The sequence below is a fragment of the Notamacropus eugenii genome, chromosome 4, assembly GCF_028372415.1.
Source record: "Notamacropus eugenii isolate mMacEug1 chromosome 4, mMacEug1.pri_v2, whole genome shotgun sequence".
NCBI lineage: Eukaryota > Metazoa > Chordata > Mammalia > Diprotodontia > Macropodidae > Notamacropus > Notamacropus eugenii.
Window position 1 is genome coordinate 200,497,186 of NC_092875.1, and position 13,812 is coordinate 200,510,997.

General features: G+C 34.1%; 1 pseudogene; it reads left to right on the forward strand.

The window, feature by feature from the left end:
* Nucleotides 1-11,443, forward strand: part of LOC140502395 (centrosomal protein of 97 kDa-like) — a 52,536-nt pseudogene extending 41,093 nt beyond the window's left edge.
* Nucleotides 11,444-13,812: the final 2,369 nt, after the last annotated feature.

Genomic DNA, 13,812 nt, shown 5'->3' on the forward strand with positions numbered 1-13,812 from the left:
GCTAGGTTGAGCCTCACAAAGCAGTGTGATTCCAGGTCTGTACTGGAAGCCTTTGAGGATGGAAGAGCCTTGCCCTCTGCTGGCAAAACCTTCAAGAACACTGAGTCACTGATGCCAAAATGAGGTATCACAGAAGGATTTTGGGGAACTGTTCATTTACCAAGATAATCCTGATACTACTTTTGCTTATTTTGAAAAACCAAAAACAATATTTTAAAATAATATTTATTGTATAATAGAACTTTAGAGCTAGAGAAGGATCTCAGAAACCATCAAATTCATGGGTTCTTAACCTTTTGTAAGTAATGAACCCTCTTTGTCAGTCTGGTGAAGCTGATGGTGAGCCCTTCTCAGAATCATGTTTTTAAATGCGTAAAATAAAATATATGCAATTACAAATAAAGTTAATTACATTGAAATAGAATTATCAGAATATTTTTCTTAAGGTCACAGACCCTAGGGCAAGAACCTCTGATCTAATCTGACCTTCTCCTTTTACAGATGTGAAAACTGAGGCCTCAAGACAACTTGTATAGTTGTACGGTGGAGTTAATGGAAGATTTAGAACTAGATCTCAGATTTTCTTATTGTTCCTTTTTCTACTTAATAATTTTGTCTGCAATACAAAATTACTGTTGGAGGTTACCAAATTTGGAGCATTTGATTTTTTAAAAAACTCATATATCATAAATAGTGAAAGTGAGCAATTTAGAGAAAATATTTATATGGCTAATTCATTGAGATCTCAGATGTTTTCGCTTTTTAATTCTAACCACAGTTCTATCTCCATGCAAAATCTTTTGTACTTATTTTACTTCTTCTTTATAATACTTTCCCCTTCTCTTTTCTCCAAGATCAAGAAATACAGAAATTGGATCCAATTTTGCCTTGTAAAGCTAATATCCTTAGTTTAATTCTTGATGAAAATTAAATTATTAAATTGCAAAATCTTGAGAAATTTAGAACATTATTGCAGATATTGTATGCAATTCAGGGAAATTACTATTTAGTAACTTACTTATTTTAAAAAATCTATGTAAAGTTGTAAAGCACTGATTTTAGATGTCCAAGAATAAAACCAATTTATTATAATGATAATATTTATACCATTTTTATATTACTAAAATAGAAATGGTTGATGTGAAAATATTTGTACTAAAATCTCAAGATATTTTCCCTTCTCATAATGAGAAATAAATTCCTCCACTGTGATCAAAATTATTATGGCTTTCCTCTGTGACTGAGTCATAAAGTTGTTCCAGCCTTTTGGCTGTTGTGTCTCTGCTTTCCTTTGCTGAGAAACAGAAAATAAACATTGTGATAACACTCAAGTGTTCAGTAAACTCAAGTGTATTTCCCACAGCTAGGAAAACTGGAAGGTACTTTGCAGAAATTAAGTTGAAACTAACATCTTAAGGCAAATATTATTTAAAGAAAGTAAATTCCAAATGGTTACAAAGTTATACCACCAAACAACAAAAACAACAAAAATAGGAGGAAGCATTTTACAACTTTGACTATCTGATAATGTCTTGCCAAGCAAGGGTGCATAAAAATGATTATAAAAGGTAAAATAAAATATTTTTATTAAATAAAACTGAAAAACTTTTACATTAATAAAATCAATATAACAGTCTGAAAAAAATTATAAAACTTCATGTCCTTTGAACTAGGTCTCACATCTAGCCATAAGCCTCAAACAAGGTCAATAACAGAAAGAAAAATGCTATATGCAAAATTGTGCCAGTAAATGTTTGACAACTGACTCTCCAAAAAAAAAAAGTACACAGGACATTTTATGTGTAATCTGCATTATTAACATTTTCTCAAATTTCCTTAAGTAATTGATTGATAAATAAAAATAAACGATTGATCAGTCCCTGATTTGCAGAGTTTGCTGATTTCGAAAGGGTAGATATTCACTAAAAATTTAACATGCAACTTCAAGCTAGTTAGGGTTGACTCCAGCACAGCCCTACCTATGTGTAACAAAAATATTCATTGTAACATTTTGTGATAGTAAAAATTGCAACAAAACGGATGTTCATCAAGTTAAGAATGGCAAACAACAACAACTGTGGCATATGAATGTGTTGAGAGGCAGACAGCATGATGTCATGGATAGAGGGCCCGCCTTGATGCCAGGAAAACTTGGGTCCAAGTCCCACTTCTGAAACATCCTGGCTATGTCATCAAGGAAGTCACTTAACCTGGCAGTACTCTAGACAGCTGTCTAGGGCTGAGCCATAATTTTCAGAGAAGTTGCTGATATGTCACAATATGTCAATATCACAATACAATACCTGCATTGGTGTTTCATTACTTAAGAATTCTATATAGCAGTGAAATAACATAATATAATACTATTGTAAAAGAATGAATTTGTGGAATTCAGAGAAATATTGTGTTGGGGGTGTAAGCTCAGTTCCATGTGGACAGTCTCGGGCGGGTAAAGGTGAGAGCTTCTAAACCTTAGAGTTCTCATGAGGCCCCCCAGGGAACAGCAGGGAATTGAGGTGTGAGACCGAGCTATCTCGTGCATTTCCGCCTCTTCCCGTGAGAAAAGTGCTGGGAGAGAACATCCCCGCCCTCGAGATTGGCCCAGATCTGAGCACACCTATTGCTATCTAACAGGCACGGTATTCAGGTGCAAACTATGCGGCAGGAGAGCTTAAGTAGGGTCAGGAGAGCCTGAAAGGCTCTTAGCGCTGAGGGGCCCTTAGAGGACAGAAGGCCCCTCTTCCTTCTCTCCTCTCTTCGCTCTTCCCTCTCCCCTCTCTCCCCACTTCCACTTCTGCTTTCATTGTCTTACTGTAAGATCTTTGCCTCCTTGGGAGATTTCCCTCTCTCCTAAGGAAGAGTTCCCCCTGCACATGTAACCAAGACCCTGAATAAAGCCTAACCCTTGTTCGACTCTGGAAAGTCTCTTCTCTCATACATTTATCCGGTTTGGCCAGCTGAAGACCTGCTATAGGTAAGGTAAGACTCGGGTAGCCCTCAGGCCTCTAGGCCTGGCAATATTGGAACAAATTGTATGATGTAATACAAAGAGAGGTAAACTTGTAATGGCACAATGTACACAATGACCAATACAATTTGAACAAAAAGAAATAATTTGAGAAAAAATAATTAAAGGAACCTGAACTCTGAGTAATTATTAGTAACTAATCTTGGTCCTGTCAAGCAGATGATGTAATGTACCTGCCTTCCTTTTAAGAGAAAGGTTCAGTCTTATAGATGTGGAATACAACACAGTTGTCCTTTCCACATAATGGGGCTTAGGGGTGTGGGGCACTCATTACCTGAAAAATCTTTTGGCCTTTCTTTTGTACCAGAGAAGAAATCTAATTTTTTTCCTTTTCTTTTATGGGATGTTTACAGTAGTACCTTATTGTAAAATTTGGGTTAAGTATCATAAGGTCATAGCCTCTGTGTCATTTGCTGACCTTTGCTTATTGTCTTCAGCTTCCACAAAACTTCCCCTCAAATTCCCCCTTAATTTCTTATGCAGCCCCACCACAGATCAAAACTGTGATGGGGAAAGCTGCCCCATCATGGAAGGGATAACTATATAGACTTTTAGAGGAAGGATTCAGTTAGGGATGGCGGAAGGAGACAGGAGGGGAAGATTAAAACCAAATGCATGGTATAGGGAGAAAAAGGACAATAATAAAAAAGTGTTATATTTGAAATGTAAAGTGATAGTTGAATTTAACCTCATTAATAACTGGAGAAAAACCACATTTTGGTACCATTTTATATTGCTCAAATTGACAAGAATTATTGAAAATAATCAAAACTTAGTCTGGATTGGCATGTGGGAAAACTGGTACACTTATATATTGCTGATGGAATTGCAAATTGCTAAAGTCCTTGAGAGCACATTGGTCATCAGCAGCAAGAATCACAAAAATCACCATATATTTTGAATTTAAAATCCCATTATAGAGAATGCATATCAAAAGTTTTACCTATCAAAAGATATATTTTGCAGTAATATATATGTGTACATATATATATATGATATTATTTGCGTGTGTTCGTTCTTCATTGCCAAAGAAGACCATGCCATCAGAGAAATAATGACATGACTTGCACTTGACTTTGTTTTGAGTGAGTGGAGGGCTGTGCAGGTCACCAGCCTCACTTCTCCTCCAGAGCCATCTGAGTCCAGTGACCACATATTCATCAGGATGACTGGAGATGACCCAGGATGAGGCAGTTGGGGCTAAATGACTTGCCCAAGGTCACACAGCTAGTGAGAGTCAAGTGTCTGAGGTGAGGTTTGAACTCAGGTCCTCCTGACTCCTGCACTGGTGCTCTATCCACTGTACCACCTAGCTGCCCCTATGATACTATTTAAAGAAAATGGCCTAAATGTACAACAGTTGGGGAACATCTCGACAAACTTGTATGTCACTGTAAGAAAGACAGAATCTCATAGATATTTTGATTTGCATTTATCTTATTGGTGATTTTGAATGATGTTTCATATAATTTATGATAACTTGCAATGGTTTTTTTGAGAACTGTTTGTTCAAATTCTTTGATGCTACTCCAATGATAAAAATAGAAATACAGAGAAGTTTAGAAAGACTTTTAGCGAGGAAAGCAGATTTGGAACAATATAGTTACATGTGACTAAAAATGAATGTACAGGTACATGAATAATAAAAGAATGAAAGGGAATGTGATGTGCATAGGCATTCTATGACCATTTTGTATGTTTTATTTTAAAGATAGGGGCACAATTTAAAAGTAGTTCTTGATATTAATAATCCTCATTTCTTTTAAAAATGTGAGATCTCTGTATTTTGTCATTGAATATAATATTTTCTTTGGTTATGTCAGTTATCAGTAGCTAATAACCAGTTAATTTGAATGATGGGTGTGGCCAAGTCAACTCAGCTCTGAGTGCTGAATTTGCTTCATATCTGCACTGGTTGAGTGGAGGGCCTAAAAGAGCTAGTTTACTTGGAATGACTCAATTTGGAAGGAAATAATCTCATGGTAATTTTTTTTGTTTTAAAATAAAATCTAGTTTCTGAATGAAAAGTAATGGAATTATTTCAAATCTAACGAACAATAATGTATTTTATTTTATTTGAATGTATATATGCTGAAATAATTTTAAAACAGATACAAGGATTCAAACTTTTTGAAGAGAAAAAATTTTCAAAATGTGCATTTTCAAGAAGAGAGGCTAAATGAGAGTCAATTTGCTAAAACTCTGTCAATTAACAATAGCTCACACTTATACATTTTTATTTATATTTTATATTTCACTTTCTTTACAAAAAGCTTTGTGAAGAAAGTAGTGCGATATAATTATCCTCATTTAGTGGATGATCAATCTGAGACTCTGAGAGGTCAAATAAATTCACTTAGTCATATAGCTAGTTAAATGAAAAAGTGAAACTTGAAACTGAGTTTCAGATTCTGAAGTCCAGTGGTTCTTTTCATTATACCAGATTAGAAGAAGTAGTTCATTGTTTGTGTAGGGTTACAGAGAAAGGTCTATGATTTCCTGAATCATGCAACTCCTTTTGCTCAATCTTTTCCTTCCAATTTTCAGTTTTTTTAAAAAAAACCATATAGTAACCAGAAAATGAAACTTTAAGGGAGATAATGAAGGAATTGGGATTGTGGTTTACTTTTTGAAATTCACAGTACAACTAATGTGATTTAAATTTCTTTTTTCATAGGCCACAGATTGAATTAGTAACTGCACAACGTTACAACACTTTGATTTGTCAGACAATATCAATTCTCAAAAAGGTATGTGTATTTTTCTGATCTCAAGGCTCCTTTGAGATTCGATGTTCTGTGTGTGTGTGTGTTCGTTCTTCATTTATGAAGAAGATCATGACATCAAAGAAATGATGACATGACTTGCACTTGACTTTGTTTAGAGTGAGGGAGGGCTGTGCAAGGTCACCAACCTCACTTCCCCTCCTAAGATACATTGCAAATTATCTGACTGTCAGAAGCTAGTTTTCCACCATTAGGGAATGTGTCCCTAATGTGAGAGATAGCAAAAAGTTAAGTTTCCACAGAAGTTATTAATTGATGAAGTCATTGAGAATAAGTCAAATAATATGAAAACCAGCAGACTGCAGGTGGACTCAACCAATCAGGAGACAGACAATGGCCTTCAGAAATTCACAAACGTTTTGATAAGAAGGTCCTGGCCTGAAATCAACCTGAGCCAGTCAGGAGAAAATGATCTAGAATAACCTGGAGAAAGTTTTTTTCACTGTGCTTGCTTGATGAATCTCATGCATATAAGGAAACACACCCTGCATAAAATTATCCCTCCATTTTCTGATCATGAGTCTTATGTTAAAGCATGTTTGAGAGGGGAGATCACACTAAGGGTGGTTACATAATGGGCATGTAGAGAAGAGGGTGACCTAATGGAGAATGGACCAATTCATCTCCTGGTGGGAGGATCTATCTTGAACTAACAGTATATAGCTCATCTCACTTCTGTATTCAGTGCCCTTCTTTCCTAAGGAGGCTGATAGGCCTGCTTTTGGCCAAAGGTGTTCAATTCCTCTGAACTCTGTTGCAATAAATTTTCCTTGATACCTTGTTAGTGTCAAGCATGTCTCTAACACTAAGGACCAGTACTATTCTAACATCTCTAAAAATTCCTCTAAAATTGGAATTTAACTATGGAATTTTTTGTTTTGCCCTTCATAACTCTTTTTTTGATGTCAGTTTCTTAAAGTGAAACAGGGAAGAAAACTGACACTCTTAGACACGAGCCTTACGTCCTATTCTTCATAAATGAAAAAATTGTCTTCCTAGGTTATTAGAGTTTATCTTTGAGGTCAGAGAATTAAGTGTTTTTAAGTTAGCTTCTAGAGCTGTAAATATCAAATGTAAATTTAGTCTTGTTGCATCTCAGGATATCTTTAGTTTTCTCAAGTTTTTTAAATTAAATTTTATAAATATGATATACAGATCTTTGGAGAAAGGGAAGGAAACATTATTTTTAAAAAACATAACATCTGGGAATCACTATTAGAATTTCATACAACTGTTTTTTATCTTACTTTCCCAGTTGACATCAGGAGCAGTAGGCAGACTCTTGGCCTTGAAGACAATAGGTAATTCAGCTACTATCAACAGGAATATATTTTTAGTAACATTTTTTCTAAAAGATTTCAAACAATCAGATGCTGTGATAATATTGAAAAACCCAATTTAAAAGCTTACATTAAGTTTTGGGGGAGATTCAGGCATAAATAAAACATGGTATATGCCCTCATGGATCTTATCTAGGGGGACATAGTACATACACAAATAACTGTAATATGAAATAGAATATAAACTTCCTATTTATTTTTTCTGTTTAACAAATGCATATTATATGCCAAAAAAAGTTTGTTAGGCACTGAAAATCACAGGAAAAAAATAATTCCTGCCCTCAAGAACTTTAAATTCTATTGGAGGATATAAAAGTCACACAAGATAAGTTTACAATCATGCTTGATGATTTGAAAAGAGAGCACTGACAACATGAGAAATGAAGAGAAATGTGCCAACATAAAAGTTACATGGGACAACTAGGTGGCACGGTGGATGGAGTTCTAGGCCTGGAGTCAAGAAGTTTTATCTACCTGAGTTCAAATTCGGCTTCATGCACTTACTAGTGCATTCATCCCAAAAGGGTGAAAGCATGATTTAAAAGGATTTGCGTCAAATGTTGTGCAGCATAGAAGGGTGCCACATAAATGTGAAATAATGTGTGGAACTGAAGTTTAATTTCTATTTCTGTTCAACACATTAATGGTTGCAGAAGGCAAGTCTGAGTTTTATGTATGCTCATTTATAATATTGTTTATTAATCTGTGGTACTTTGACCAGCAGAGTAAAAGAAGTTAAAAGGAATAACCACTTATCTCTAGGTTTCCAGACAAGTTTTTTAAAATAAACTTCCATTTGTCTTTTTTGACAGAAAAGGTGAAGGGAGATAATACTTTCCAAGGATCCATCCAAAATAGAGTAGATATGATAATATTGTTGGTTTAAATTTGGCAGATGGAAAAGAAACTTATTTTTAGACCAAGGGAGAAATTGTTGCACTTGTAAATGCTGAAGATAATTAAACCTTACCCACTGTTTCACACTGAGTCTCTTTCGGTTCAACAGACACATCTTTTCTTACAGATCTCTTTCTTGTCATCCCTTTCTGAGATGGAACAGTTATCAATAAGAAACAATCCTTGTGTAATGGCTGTGCCATCTGTTCTAGGATTTAATTATCCACCATATGCTGTTGATTGGTGCCTAAATCTCAAAGCCCTGGATGGATATATGATTTCTCAGAAAGAAAGGTGAATATGACCTCTTCGCTCTATGATTTTCTGTGTAATAACTACAGATGAGTGTTAAAACCATTTTTAATTTGAAATATAGCATTACCACCTAAAGTACTCATTTGCAATAATGGCTTTTCTGGTTTATTGGACAAGATAATAAAGCATTAGTGAAAAAGCTGCTAGTTCTTAAATGCTTATAAGTTGTATGTATGATTCATTTGATAAGATATCTTTACCATCAAGTGACCTAAAACAAAATTGATCTATTATCTCAGCCTCTATTCATTAGAAAGTGGTAAATTTATTAAAACTGGTTCCTCAAGGAATCTTACTTGGCTCCACTTAATAATGCCTTCCCTCTGTGATCATCTCCAGTTCATTCTGTGTACATAGGTGTTTACATATTGTCCTCTTCATTAGATTATGAGCTCCTTTAGAGAAGGAACTCTCTTGGCCATACTTTGTATCTCCAGAACTTAACACAGTGCCAAGCACATAAGAGATGTCTGTTCAGTTGACTTAACTAAAATGACACAAAGACAATACATTTGTGTTTCATGACAGTGTCATTCAGTGCTTGCTCCAAATCTTGTTCATGCTTGTCTTAAGCTTTTGCAAAATATATTAACACCATAAACCTAACATTGCCTACTTTTAAAATTTCATGTTTTTCTCTAAGTATAGATTCAGATTTTTTAAGGAGTTAAAAAAAAAGATTGTTCAAAATAATCTTGATGTATTTTATTTGATTATCAGAGTTTAATATGCAAATTGTTTTCTTTTTTGTAAAATAATTCTCTATCGCCAACATTTTAGGTGTATGCCTATTGGGGGTGTAATGGGGCATTTGGAGGAGGGACACTCACCAGGCTCTCCATCTAATCAGTCACAGTACTGCATCAATCAGTCTGTCCATCAAGGAAATATTGCTGTAACTTAAACATTCTGATGCTGTACTACATGTAGTCTAGAGTGTTAACTTAGCTGACCACAAATGATAAATGTTGACTTGGGAAACAAAGGAGGGACTATGTTGACTTGGTTTCACAAAAGCCAAGTACTGCAAAAATAAGTAATTTAACCTTTGACATAGATTTCCTGATTGCATAACTAGCTTAATACAGTATTTTATTTAATAAGTATTTTATTGTAAAGCTATCTAAATTCAATCTTATAAGCTAGAAGAATCAAGATTAACTTATCAAAGAAAATCTCAGTCTCTAGCACAGTCTGGGACATAGCAGATACTTAATAAATGCTAATTGATTGATTAATGGAATAAAGAGAAACTGATAGAGAATGGTGGCAATAATATTTTTCTCCAGTGATGCAATTTAAGTTTAATTACTATAATATGTCTTCAGCCTTTCAGGCAAAGGAAGTTTATATCGGTCTGGTCAACCCATTCAATTGATCCAGTATTTGGCTACTGTTTGCCCTCCTGCCTCTACAGTGGACCTTCAAATTGTAGAAGATGCTAAGCTGAAGAAGATGATGAGCAAGCAAAGGTAAGTCTAAATCAATAACTGATAAAGTTTCAAAGAATAGTTTTAATTGAAGTATCTTTCCTTCTTAAGAAAGAATGCAATCATTCAAATTCATATGCAAATTATGTATCCCAAAAGGAGTTCTGCTAGGCTTTGAGGAACTTAGAGGAGCTGAGAGCTGTTGTTCTTTTGAGACTGTGGAGGAGCAAATCAATGCAGTACAGCTGCAGCTTCTCATTTTTGCCTCTTGCAACCTTGGGATCCTGTTCCCTTCCCTTTTTTTCTTATGGGAAGGAAAGCCAAGCAGACGTTCTGCACAATATGGTGGAGTTAGATTAAATATTATATACAAATATGATGTATCTGCTAAGTATATGTGTGTGATAGATATAATATATAGACATACTCAAAGCATCATATTTATAAGTGTTTACTTTGGGTTTCATTGATCAAGTTATTCCAGGACAACATTTTTTAAGTGTGTGTGGTGTACAAGTGTGTTTTTATGAATTATTTTCCTAACATTTTTTATCTGCTTCATTAAAATGAGTTTTCAGAGCTTTGGAAAGGGTGAGGGGGATACTAGCAAAAAGTTTGTGGATGTCTACCTACCAACATCCAAATATTATCGGATTTTAGGCTCCACAAGAGGCAGTTGATATGTCAAGCTCCAAAGGAAGAAGTCTTCACATTCTCCAGTCCCAGACAATTAGGGGCATCTCTTGAACCTGAAGACTTTAGTCCAGCTCAAGAATGTCATATTTGTTGAGAGTGGTAAAATCCCAATCTACTACTGTGATTTTATTTTAATGGTTATATGGATTGCTCATTAAAAGAACAAATGTACTACATAAAGACATAACCCTAAAGTTAGTGGATGATCCTACAAACCATAAATAAAAATCAGCCTTACCAATTACCTCACATTTGTTTTTATGCATGTTGCTCTTTTTGTTTTTTCTCAAGTGTTTAGATAGGAAAAGGGATACTTATTATGATGGTTGTTATTATAAATAAAGAATCTTCAGTGTATCAACATTTTTATGAACCAGAAAGCAAGATTATATCACTTACACAACTTATAATGTTGTGACCAGTGTTGTAAATATTAAAAACTATTAGCTGGTATGCTTTTAAACTGCTTTTTTAAACTGTAAGACTTATGTGGAATATTAAAGTGAGATGGTTTTGGCAATTCATTGCCTTCTATTGTTTTTTAGGGAGTTTTATTTAAGACTGAATAGAAGATAGATAAATAATTAGTGATCTAAATGGAATTTTGTGTTTTCTAAAATCTGATATCCAAATAAATTCTTGGATATGAGAAAGCATCAATGTTACTTGTTCATATGCTATTAAGACTACCTTTCTTCTGGGGAGAGCCAAAAAAGAAAAAGACTATTATATTTCCTAATGAATATTGATGCAAAAATTTTAAATAAAATACTAACAAAGAAGTACAGCAATTTATCACCAGGATAACACATTGTGGCCAGGTGGAATTTATACCAGAAATTCAGGGCGAATTCAGTATTAGTAAAACTATCAGCATAGTTGACTATATCAATGATAAAAAATGATAAAGTAATGTATGTTTATCTCAATAGATACAGAAAAATCTCTTGACAAAATTAAAAGCATTAGAGAGCATAGAAATAAATGTATTTTTCCTTAAAATGATAAGCAGCATTTACCTAAAACCATTAGCAAGCATTATAGATAATGAGGATAAGTAGAAGCATTCTCAGTAAGATCAGGGATAAAACAAGGATACCCATTATCACAACTATTATTCAGTATTGTACTAGAAATGTTAATGTTAACAATAAAAGAAGAAAAAGAAATAGAAGGAATTAGAACAGACAATGAGGAAACAGAAGTATCAACCTTTGCAGATGATATGATGGTATACTTAGAGAATCCTAGAAAATCAACCAAAAAAATACTTGAAACAGTTAACAACCTTAGCAAACTTGCAGGATATAAAATAAACCCACATAAATCAGCAGCATTTCTCTACATTACCAATAAAGCCCAGAAGTAAAAGATGGAGAGAAATTCTCTCAATTTAAGATATTCCATTTAAATAACTGTAGAAGGTATAAAATATTTGGGAGTCTACCTGCCAAGACAAACCCAGGAACTATATGAACACAATTACAAAATACCATTCACACAAGTAAAGTCAAATCTAAACAATTGGAAAAATATAAATTGTTCATGGGTAAGCTGAGTGAATATAACAGAAATGACAATTCTACATAAATTAATTTATTCAGTGCCGTACCAATCAAACTACCAAAAATAATTTTATAGAGCTAGAAAAAATGATTACCAAATTCACCTGGAAGAAGATACGGTCAAGAATTTCATGGGAATCAATAAAAAAATGCAAAAAGAGGTGGCCTAGTCGTACCAGATTTAAAACTAAAGCAGCAATCATCAAAACTACTTGGTACTGGCTAAGAAATACAGTGATGGATCAGTGGAAAAGGTTAGGTACACAAGACATAGTAGTAAGTGACTGTAGTAATCTATTGTTTTATAAAATCAAAGATTCCAGCTTCTGGGATAAGAACTCATTATTTGATAAAAACTGCTGGGAAAACCAAAAAATAGTATGGAAGAAATTAGGCATCAACCAACATCTTATATTCTATACCAAGATAAGGTCAAAATGGGTACAAGATTTAGACGTAGAGTATGATACCATAAGCAAATTTGGAGAGCAAGGAATAGTTTACTTGTCAGATGTATGAAAAGGGAAGAATTTATGACCAAACAAGAGACAGAGAACATTATGAAATGAAAAATGGATAATTTCAACTACATTAAATTTAAAAGGTTTTGCACAAACAAAACAATGCAAGATTAGAAGGGAAGCAAAAATCTGGGAAAAAAATTTTACAGTCAGTGTTTCTGATAAAGCTCTTATTTCTAAAATATGTAGAGAACTAAGTGAAATTGATAAGAACACAAGTCTTTTCGCATTTGATAAATGGTCAAAAGATTTGAACAGATAGTTTTCAGAGGAAGAAATTAAAGCTATCCATAATCATATAAAAATGCTCTAAATCACTGATTTGAGAAATGCAAATTAAAACAACTCTGAGGTATGACTTCCCACTTATCAGACTAGCTAATGTAACAAGAAAGGAAAATGATAAATATTGGTGAAGATGTAGGAAAATTGGAACACTAATGCATTGTTGGTGGAGTTGTGAACTGACCCAACCATTCTAGAGAGCAATTTGGAACTATGGCCAAAGGGCAACCAACCTGTGCATATCCTTTGACCCAGCAATATCACTTCTAGCTCTATATCCCAGAGAGATCATAAAAAAGGGGAAAGGACCCAAATGCACAAAAATATATATAACCACTGTTTTTCTGGTGGCAAAGGATTGGAAATTGATGGGATGCTCATCAATTAGTAAACAGTGAACAAGTTGTGGTATATGAATGTAAAGGAATACTATTGTGTTATAAGAAATGATGAGCAGGCAGGCTTCAGAAAAATCTGGAAAGAATATGAACTGAATCTGAGTGAAGTGAGCAGAACCAAGAGAACATTGTACATAGTTACAGTCACATTGTGTGATGACTGACTTTGGTAGACTTAGCTCTTCTCAGAAATGCAATGACCTACAACAATCCCAAAAGACTCATGATGGAAAATGCCATCTGCATCCACAGAAAAAAATATGGAGTCTGAATGCAGATTGAAGCATACTATTTGCTCTCTTTTTTGTTTAGTTCAGTTTAGTTTAGTTTTTTCTTTCTCATAGTTCCTCCCCTTTGTTCTAATTCATCTATACAACATGACTAATGTGAAAACATGTTTAATAATAATGTATATGTAGAGCCTACATCTGATCATATGCCATCTTGGGGAGGAGGGAAGTGGGGGAGGTGGAGAAAATTTAAAACTTATGGAAGTGGATATTGAAAATTTTAAAATAATTTTAAAAAAAGAAATTATAAGCAGGTAGATT